This window comes from Dendrobium catenatum, unplaced genomic scaffold (genome assembly GCF_001605985.2).
Source record: "Dendrobium catenatum unplaced genomic scaffold, ASM160598v2 fragScaff_scaffold_621, whole genome shotgun sequence".
In the NCBI taxonomy this organism is placed as follows: Eukaryota; Viridiplantae; Streptophyta; class Magnoliopsida; order Asparagales; family Orchidaceae; genus Dendrobium; species Dendrobium catenatum.
In genome coordinates this window covers 26,941,193-26,952,090 of record NW_021319083.1, presented here as the reverse complement: position 1 = coordinate 26,952,090, position 10,898 = coordinate 26,941,193, and positions in this window count along the sequence as shown.

Below are 10,898 nucleotides of genomic sequence, written 5' to 3'. Positions count from 1 at the left end.
AAATATGTTCATTTGATTTTTTGGAAAACTACGCATGTTCTATTTCTTGCAATCGATTTATATTTTCGCATGTGGCATATGATTTAACTGTTATTCATCACCGTCACGAAATTGTTAATGGAGTTAAAATTGATATTCCTTTTAGTCAATGAGAACAGGGAAAGAATATGCAATGCTTAGTTGAATGCAATAAGTCTTTTACAATTGCTATTTTCTATGCTTTAAATTCTAATAATTTTATGTTAGTATCCACGTGACTACCGATAATGAAGTTTGGGATAAATTTGGCTCACCTTATACGAAGGAACTAGTGAAATCAAGCATCCAAGTTGAATTTGTTAATGCATGATTTTGAATTATTTTCCTGAAATCTTTGAGACGATCTAGACATGTATAAAACAGATTTCAATTCAATTGTAAACTCATTGCATGCTTTAGGAAAAGATTTTTCAAATTTTTGGAAAAAGTAACAAATTCTTCGTTGTTTACTGGATAAAGTTTTGATGCTAAATTAGTTGCTATTTATGAATCAAAAAATAATTGAATGAGTATTGCTATTGATAATTTGATTGGCTCACTCATTGCCTACGAGCAAAGTTTGGGTCAAAGACTTTTGGATGCAGGTGAAACTATTGTTCTAAAAAGCTGGAGATACAGAAAGAGATAGCCTAGTTGGTGATGAAGGCAATGACATGTCAAGCCATCCAACAAAGCCCACCATAAGCATAAGCAAAAGTGGAAAAAAGGTAAAAGTGGTAAGGATGTCCATATTTATTCTGACGTTATTTTCTTTTGATGCAGGAAGCCAGGACATATGAAAAAATGCATATCCTAATTTAAGAATTCTTCTTACGAAAGAAAAGGGCAACGCAAAGGCAAAATTTAAACTGGGGTAATAATGAAAGGCGAACAATCTCATGGGCAGATCTGGTCTCTGAAGCATCGAGCTCGGAGAGAGATAATGGTTAAGAGTCTTTCTTGTTTTTGTGTTCGTGTTTTGTGTTTTTCGTTTTTTTTTTTTATTTTTTTTGTTTTTTTTATTCTTTTGAAATTTTTTTTTTCCATAAAAGTTTTTTCTCATCAACACACACATTCACTTTTCTAAAAATGAAAAATTACTTCCTATTTTTTTTTAAGTCTTTGGCAGCCATCTGTAGCTTCGTTCTTGTGGGGGAAAACTTGAAGAGAGAGCTTGAAAGGGAGAGAGTAAGGGTGGGAGTTTATGAGAGGAGAAGATCCTGTGAGGGGGAGAACTCAAGGGAGTGTGGAGGGGATTCCACACGTTGCTCCGGTGAACTCGCACCTTGTATCATCGGATTCGAAGCTTTGTCTCGAGGTAAAGTTCACCAAAGAAGAAGATCTCCTTGGTGTAAAGGACCCGACAACTCCGCGCACGGCGGGGAAGGGGAAGTGATTTTGTAGGGCTTCTCCGCCTAGTTGTAGGGGCTAAAGGCAGAGTCCACGATTTTTGGCAATACTTGGAGGGTTGCGCTCCAAGGAAGGTGGAAAGTAGGTCAACAGATTTGAACCGAGCACTAATAAAATCTGGTGTGTCCTTTTCTTAGTATAGCTCCGCATTTTATTTTTCTTTCCGGCAACTTTAAATTTGTGGTGATTTTTTGGTTTGGGAGTTTTATCTTTGGTTTTAAAGTTTTTCCAAATCACCTATCCTCTTTTAATTAGCTTGGGCCAGTTTTATTAGGGCTTAAATCTCTTGAACTCTTCGAAGTGGTTCGATCAATCGACCACTCCACTGTCCCCGGAGGCGCCCTCCGAGTATTGCACTTCAAACGTGACTCTCTTTTAGCCCCCAAGCTAGCGGAGAAGCCTTTTACAAGAACCTTTTTTTTCCATCCCGGTAGGCATAAAATCTATCTCCTTTTGGCTTCCTCCTGAAGTGCTGGCATAGAACACAACCAGAATGCTGACTCCTTACCATCTACACCCCCTGACCCTTTCCACGGACGAGAACTCTAGACTGGCAGAAGAAGCAGAGCGATCCCTTGAAGCAACGCTTGTAATCCCCTCAATAAGCTCCCCGTCACAAGATCTCTCTCTCTCCTCCTCTCTCTTTCTCTCCTCAAGGCCTTTCTAGGTCAAGGAAGCAGCCAAGAGGTTTTTCAAAATGATGAAGCAAAGAGCCCTTAAAATTGATTAATGATTTATATATAATTTTTAAATTTTTTTTTGATATAATTTAAATTAGATTATATTTTGTTATAATATTTTAAATCATATAATTGCATATATATAATGTTTTTTTTTTTTATGAAGACTTTACAAGGCTATTAATTGGCAACTTGCCAAAAATATCGTCCAGGCCGATATGGACATCGGACATGGGTATCAGTACAATATCTTAGAAAGATCGGCCAGAGCATCGCCCTGAATGCAAACTGGATGTTTAAAAATGTAGCTTGATCGATCCAGGCGACATCTCACGATCATTCTGGAACGATCAGTTTCAATATAAGAGAGAAATTGTCCAGTAGCATCGGCCCTGAATGTCGAGTCTGGCCGTATTTTATCGTCCTGAAGTAACGCAAGGTTTTTGAATAGATCGTCCTGGCTCGAGTCCTGATCATTCAGGTGATATGGATTTAACATCAATCATCCTTAATTCTCTTCTGTACGGATTTCCTGAACAATGAAGGCATAATTGTGAATATCGGTCCAGGCAGCCGATTATTAAAAATTATATAAATACCCTTAATTGCTATGCGACAACTTCTTTTCTTTTTTGAGCTTGATCATCTTGGCTGTATACACGTATCGTCCAGAACAACTGTTATTGACGGTTGCCCTTAATTAGAATCCTTGTTTAGATTTCTATTTTAGACAGCCCGTCGTACAGGACGATAGTAAATATCGTCCTGGCCGAGATGATGAGTAAAAAGACGAAATTCTAAGTCCTCTCTAAGTGTGTGTGTGTAGGGTTAACTTTAGCATCACAACTCTTTGACCATTACAGATAGACTAGCATAAAGAGAAAAAAGACAAAGTACAGACTCTGCTCAAAACCCGCTAAAACACCTACCTGCAGATCTTTGAACTGGCTCATTTTATTCTCGACAGCTACTCTTTGATTCCTGAAAAGTTAGAAGTAACAAGCAGTCCAGAGAATCATAGTGTTTGTTCAAGTCTATTCAACACTAAGTCGATGAAAAGTGAGTTTTGCAAACAATCTGCCCTTTTTGATGATGGAAAAACACTTATGAAGATAGTTGCAGTAAATTTCGGGATCGATAAAGTGTAAAACATCATAAACTTCTCGCCCTTTTTGACATATCAAAAGGAGGAGGGAACAAAAGAAAAAGACCAATGCCAACATTTTTTTTTGTTTTTTTAAAACCACTGCATTGAAAATGTGTAGTATTCCCAATGTGATTTGAATTTTAAAAACTTGTGGTTAATGAGTTAACAATGCTTAACAATTCCAAAAGAGTGTAGAGAATATTCGGTCATGGTTACCCGTTAGCTCAGACGTTTTCTTTAGGTAGAATCATCTTTGAAATCACATGACCTAACTCAAAGAATTAATGAGATATGAGAAAAAGAATCTATCCATGCACATTGTTTTACAAAAGAAAAAATATGAACTTTATTATAAATAATGAACCAAAAGTAATCTGTCCGATCGCGAAACATCAAAATCAAGCCTTTGAGAATAAAAAAACTTCTAATGTTTTAAAAGATTATTAAAAAGAGAGAATAGCTTGCTTTGAGTGGGATCATTTTAATGCCTCTTTGTCAATTTAGTGGGCGCTTTGCCATCTTTTTATAGAATCTTTCAAATTTTGGCTGCTTTAAAGTGGTATCAAGCGGGGTTCAAAAATTTTAAGTTTGAAAACTTTTTGATTTTGATTCCCATGGCTAACCTTGGAATCGTAACCATAGCGGAAGGGTTATTCTATTACCCGACCTCCCTATTACGATAACCTACTTTTTGATTTTGGAAAACCGCAGTCAATATTTTTTACAATCTAATGATTATGCGAATGTGGATGCTTATCAAGAAGGTTATTCTCCACCTTCCTCGTGAAATTTAATGAGTATTAAAACTGAAGTTAGCCTTTTTATGAATGGACTTTTCGATGAAACGAGATTTAAGTTCAATTGATGTAAAATATTTGGAACTGTTTTTTTCTGTGCTTTAAAATCTAAGGATTATATGTGTGGTCTCCCACTGCAAAACTGGAAAAGAAATTTGGATTACTCAAAGTATGTGGTATCACCTTATGAAAGCCTTGAAGTTAATAATAATCCCATGTTGAATTTTCTCTTGCATGACTAGAACTTTTTTCGTATGAAACCTCCATGAAATCAATTTCTTGACATGTATAGCTAGATTTAACCTACTCAGATAGTTTACTTCACCAATCATGGCTTAGGAAAAGAACTTTCAACTATGAAAAAGTAATAGAATTTTAAGATGCTTGCCTTTCATCCTAATGATGCTAAAATCACTACAATCACTGTTAATCATAAAGGATTTTGAAACACATTTTTTTTTATTTTTTTTTTTTTTCTCATTGAAACGTTACATTTGGCTCCTCATTGCTTACAGAGCAGGGGTGAATCAAAAGAAATCTTGATGTAGGTGAAGAAGAAGAAGTAAGAAAACAGTTGCATTGAAGGATGGCAACAAATCAAATTCTGAATCTTCCCGGTCTGAAGAACGATGGAGTTGCCTACATCACAAGGTATTCAAAGAAGTTTTTCTAGGAAGAAACAAAACAGCCATCATTGGAGAAAGGTAAAGGTGCATCTATAAATTTCAAAGATCTTCTGATGTCGTTTTGTTATGAATCATGAGAACTGATTGCGCCTACCATTAAAGATCACTTCAAGCAAAGAAAAAGGTGAAGAGAAAACCTAAGCTAAGGAAGGATAAGATGAGAGTACAAAAAGCATTTTGGGCCGGATTCGAACATCAGACTCATTAGAGATGAGAATCAGAAGATAAGGAACATCAAAATTATGCTGATATGGCAGACGGAAAATCCTGATCAGAAGAGGTATATGAACTTTCCTACGATCAACTTCTTTGAAGTTTAAGAAAAAATTCATGCATCATATAGGAAAATTAAAAAAGAAAACACATATACTAGCTTAAAAATTAGATTTTGATTTTGAACCTACAAAAGAGCAATGTAAATTTTTGACTAAGACCAAAAAAATCCTTCAAATTGATGATTCAAATCACATGACCTTACTTGATGATTTGATGAGTAAATAAAAATCTTGTGAATTAGTTGAAAAGAATGATGCTTAAAAAGTTTCACGACACACTCACTTGAATCCCTGCATTTTAAGAGTCTAAAGAGATGAGAGAAAATTTGAGGATTGAAAACGGGTCCTTAAAAGCATCTAAAATTTTGAAGTTCAAATGAATAGGAAAATATGTAGAAAATTAGGATGACACCGTCGTTTTGATCTAATTGCCAAAACCCTAGGAAGAGGGAAGATCAACTCAAATCACTTAAGAAATTTCCTTTTTCCTAGGAGTTTGATATTTTTTCATGTGGCTAAATGCTAGGGAGCACATCTCATACAACCTGCACAGTCACCATAAGTACAAAACATTGGTGTGAGAGACTAAGGTGGCATGATCCACACATACGTTAAAACATACCCACACATGTCATTGCAATAAAGGAGGACTGGTGATTGAATATCCTTCCGCAACATTACGATTGAAAAATTAGCCATGGATCAAAATTCAAAAGCTTTTAAAAACTTATTTTATGAAAATTTGCTCTAATACCACTTGAAAGTTCGTTAGGCATGTTAATCCCTATAGAACTGGCCCAAGCTAATTAAAAGAGAGAGGTGATTTGAAAAACTTTAAAATCAAAGATAAAACTCCAACCAAAATAATCATAAACAAAGTGCGGAAGAAAAATAAATGTGGAAGCGATAATAAGAAAAGAACACACCGGATTTATAGTGGTTCGGTCAAACCTTGACAAACGTCCACTCATTGGAGGCACCCTTCAAGTATTGCACTAAAATTGTGACTCTCCTTTATCCCCCACAGCTAGGCGTAGAAGCCCTCACAAGATCACTTCCACCTTCCCCGGTGCAGCGGAGTCGCCGGGTCCTTTGACACCAAGGAGATCTTCTTCTTTAGTGAACTTACCTCGAGACAAGCCTTGAATCCGATGGTACTAAGGTGCGAGTTCGCCGGAGCAACCGTGTGGAATCCCCTCCACACTCCCTTGAGTTCCTCCCCCTCACAGGATCTTCTCCCTCTCAAACTCCACCCTTTCCTCTCTCCCTTTCAAGCTCTCTCTTCAAGTTTCCCCCACAAGAACGAAGCTACAATGGCTGTCAAAGACTTTAAAAACTTTAAAACCAAAGATAAAACTCCAAGGCGTTGGTCTGGACAAGATTTGATGGCTTGAACTAATCATACAGGATGATATCCTATCATCCTGGATGATCTGAATAAAGGAACCTTTTAATCGTCCAGACTCTCCCAAACCGTCCTAACTGATTGAGCTGCATTTGAACTGATCGTACAGGATGATCAGTCGATCTTCCTAGATGTTCTTTGATAATTAGTTGCAAATTAAGGAAAATTTTAAGCCCTTATATTTAAGATATCTTATTTTCTCAAGAGGAGATCTTTGCTGCTGTCCTGACTTGAAAGAGCCATGAGGAGAGAGAGTGCAAGGGAGAGAGAGAGGATCTTATGAGAGCGAGTTTATGAGGGGTTTCACAAAGGTTGCTCCAAGCAAGGATCCGAGTTATCTTCTCCAGCCTTCATCCATGGTTCCTTGGAGGCTCGAGAGAGGTCTACTTCAGTAACTGATCAAGGTTTTCGGCCTTCTTCAGGAGGAAGCAAAAATAGTTGGGTTCTCTGCCTCACCGGGGTCAGTGGAAAGGAGTTTTTGTATGGGCTTCTCTGCCATGTTGTGGGGGGAAAAGGAGAGACATTGAGCTTAGTGCAATACCCATAGGAGAGGCTCCAGGAAGTGGAAGTAGGTCAAGTTGATCGAACCACTATAAAATTTGGTGTGTTCTTTCTTATTTTTTTTATGCATTTAATTTCCACACTTTAATTTATGTGGTGATTATTTGGTTGTGTTTGTGATTTTGTTTGAAGAAATTTTTAAATGCCAATTCACCCCCCCCTCCCTCTTGGATATCCTTGCGTCAGTTCATAAGGGCTTAACATCCCTAACAAACTTTTAGTAACATCAGCTTCAATCCATATATGAAAAGTTTGTTTATCATTAATCCTTATGGAACCATTAAGATATATTTTAATGATAGTGAAAAGGTAAGTCCATCCAAATTTATGTTACAGAAAGAATTTAATGAAGAAGTTAGAAAGTCATCCAAAAAAAAGCCTAAGTCTACTTAGAGGACTTTTTGTATTTTTTTCCCCTTTTTCTAATAGGGTCATGTTTACCCTTTCATTCATAGGGTTTCCCTTTAGATTGGGGAATTCATGCCTTAGATGTCCATGCTACCTATATTCATAGCAAACTACATCAAAAGAAAACTTATTGCTTTTACCATTCTTACATTTGTTCGTATTGAGGTGGCACTTGTTCTTGTGCTTCAGAAAGCACTTAAATTGGCTTATTTTTAGAGCTATTTCCTTGCTACCATAAACTCCTCAATTTGTGCTATTTATATAATATAACCCTCCCTAATGCAAATTATGGTTATTAAACCACTTGAACTAGATAAGGCACACCAAAAGGGCGTGAATTGATATTTTAAAAAGTTCTTTTCAAAAATATTCTTTTGAAAAACTTAAACCAAATTCACAACATAAGTTTAAGATCATATTTTGTAACGTGGAAGCTAAAAATAGGAAAAATCAAAAACTAAATTTTTATGTTGATTTTATAGAAAAATAAATAACAAAAGACTTTTTTCTTTTTATTTTTAAACTTTTATTTCTTTTTCTTTTCTAACAAAATTTAATTCTAAAAATAATATCAAATTTTTTGTATCACTACGATATATATTTCCAACTCAAATTTGCAAGAAAGAAAATGCATGAAAAAAATGCAAAAATTAAGGTGTCGAATGAAACAAGAACGAACACACCAAAAATTTATAGTGATTTGATCAATCTTAAGCAATGTCCACTTCCTGGAGTCCTCCTCTCTAAGTATTACACTAAACCTATTAGTGTCTCTCATTTTTCCCTCATATCAAGTCAAAGAAGCCTTTACAACAGTCACTTTCACCAATGATGCGATTGAAAACAAAATCTTTTTTGCCTTCCCCTGTGCAATGGAGAAGCCAAAATTCATTAAAATTAAAAAATGTGATGGAGTAGCCAAATCCCTTTCACCTTCCCCCGTGTGACTGAGTAGCCAAATCCCTTTCACCTTCCATAGTGTGGCGGAGCTGCTGGTTCCTTTGGCACCAAAGGGATCTTCTTTGCAAAGCATCCCTAAAGATAAACATTGACTCATGGAGGAACTCAAGTGCAAGTTCATTAGAGAAATCATCTGAAAACACCCTCTCACTCTCCCTTGAACTCACAAGGATCTTCTCCCTCTCTCTCAAACTTCACCCTTTCTCTACCTAGCTCAATGCTCTCCTTTCATTGCTTTCTCACAGAAGACACAACCTAATGACCGCCAAAAGACACTCTCAAAGTCTATTACGAAAGTTTAAATATTAAACTTAAAAAATTCCTACATTATGATCTGAAGATTGTACAAGAAGATTAGTTCAAACCCTTTAGTATTGTACAATGAATGTTTCCCTATACGTTCACTTCAAAAAAAAAAAAAAATTACTGATCGTCTTATATGATATTAGGGTCGTACAAAATGATTAGTTTAATTGATTCACATTTAATATAGGAAGAACTCTTGGATGAACAAAAATCATCTTTGTCAACCATCCAATAGGATCTAAATCATACATATTTTAATAGTTAATTACATGGATTAAATTAGGCAATTTTTTATTTGTATCATACAATACAATTAGGATCATATTATGCAATTAGACAAAAATTCAAAATTTAAAATTTCCTACATGTGCTTTTCTTCCTCTAAAAAATCAACCTCGCCATCAATATCATCATCAAGTTCATATAATTAAAATTAGTTAACTCATTAAATAATTAATGTTTGAGTCTTGGTCAAGAGCTTGTTCAATGCCCCATTAATCTCCTTTGGCATGTTAGTTTTTAAATTCATTTTGATGTTACATCTTTTAAGGAACTATTTCTACGTTATGTATCTCATTAATTTTAGAAGGGTGGTTCTCAGATAGAAACATGTACTTTGGGTGACTTTATTAAAGCTTTTCAAAATATTTTTCATATTTAAATCATATCAAGTCTCACGAAAGAAAGCACAAGCCAACATTTGAAAACCTGCTTCATGCTCAAAATAAGCACAATGAGTAAATTTTTAATTATGATTTCTTTATAGTGTTATTGGAGCTCAACCTATCAAAAAGCTTGTAATATCAAGTGGTATTCCTTTTAACAATTATCAATTTTAAATTTTGATACTTTCATGTTAATATGATGAGTACAAAATTTATGACATGCCTTTGAAATTACTGTACAGAAGGCCCTAAAAAAAGTATCGTGTCAATTTGAAGCAAACATGAGATTCTCTACCAATCTTATTTACTTATTTAATATAACTGAAATATATCTGTTATTATTTTTGAATTAATTATTGCAAATGCCTTGGATAAATCTATATTCTTATAATTCGGCCATATCTTTTTTTTTTCTTTATAATTGGGCCATATTTGTTAGTAAAGTGCCTCCAAATATAGTATTGAGAAATATTTCAATAAAACATATCACTACACAACAAGCACCTTTTAAAGCCTTAAATATATAAAACTAACTAAAAATAGATATATTTGAAGCAATATGAAGAATCAAGTTTCATATTAATTATAGTGCATGGATTTTTTTTTTTATTTAGCTTGGAAAGATGAAGTGATAAATTCTAAAAAGATGCTTTAGGGTTCATCCTTAGTGATAGGTTGCACATAGCACATTCAAATTTTCTCGCAAGGAAAATAAAACTTGTAGTCATTCTTAACATTGGATATTATCACCCTTTAACTTTAAATTTGTGATAGATTCAACAAGTTTTTCCTTAATTATTATGCCTAATAAATAAGAATTGATCTAGTTAATAGTTTTTACCAATACCATCTAGAGAATAAATATTTTCTAATACATATAGTTCCAAATCACAAATATGTTTGATTATACTAACTTCTTATAGTTCATATGAATCATTTTTTAAAGTTACAATGTTGACCCCTCAGCTACAGCCAAAGGAGAAGTAGAAAGCAAACAAAAATGGTTTGAATAAAAAAAATACACACATGATAACCTGAAGCTTGAATCGTAGCAACCCATGCCGATATCTTCTGCAAATCCTATTCAAGTCGCATCCAACGCCACTTGCTACAGTATCCTTATCTCTGCGATTCAGCGCTATTCAGAGCTGACCATGCGCAGCGTGTCTCGATCCCACTCCTACCCTCGCTGTTAAAAGGTGAACGAAGGCTTCCTCTTTGGCCTGCTTCCCTCGACTCAACCCTATGACCCAAAGCTCCCTCTTCGCCAATCTCCTTCTCAATCGCCTACATCCAAGCCAAAACCACAAGCCTTCAAGCTCCGACCCCATCTCCTCAACTCGATTCAATTTCCCAAAGCCACGAGAAGCTCTGACCTCAACCAGCCGAATCTTCCTCTTCTTCCCACTACTGAAGTTGATTCCAAACCCCAATCTTCTGATTCTCTCGGTCCGGAGAAAGAGGGAAAGAGAAGTAGAGAGAGAGAGGGATCACGCTCCTTGAACTAGCCGAGAGAGAGAGAGAGAAGGAGAGAAGAAATCTTACACCATACCTTACCCTTGACCGACTCCTGCTCCTAC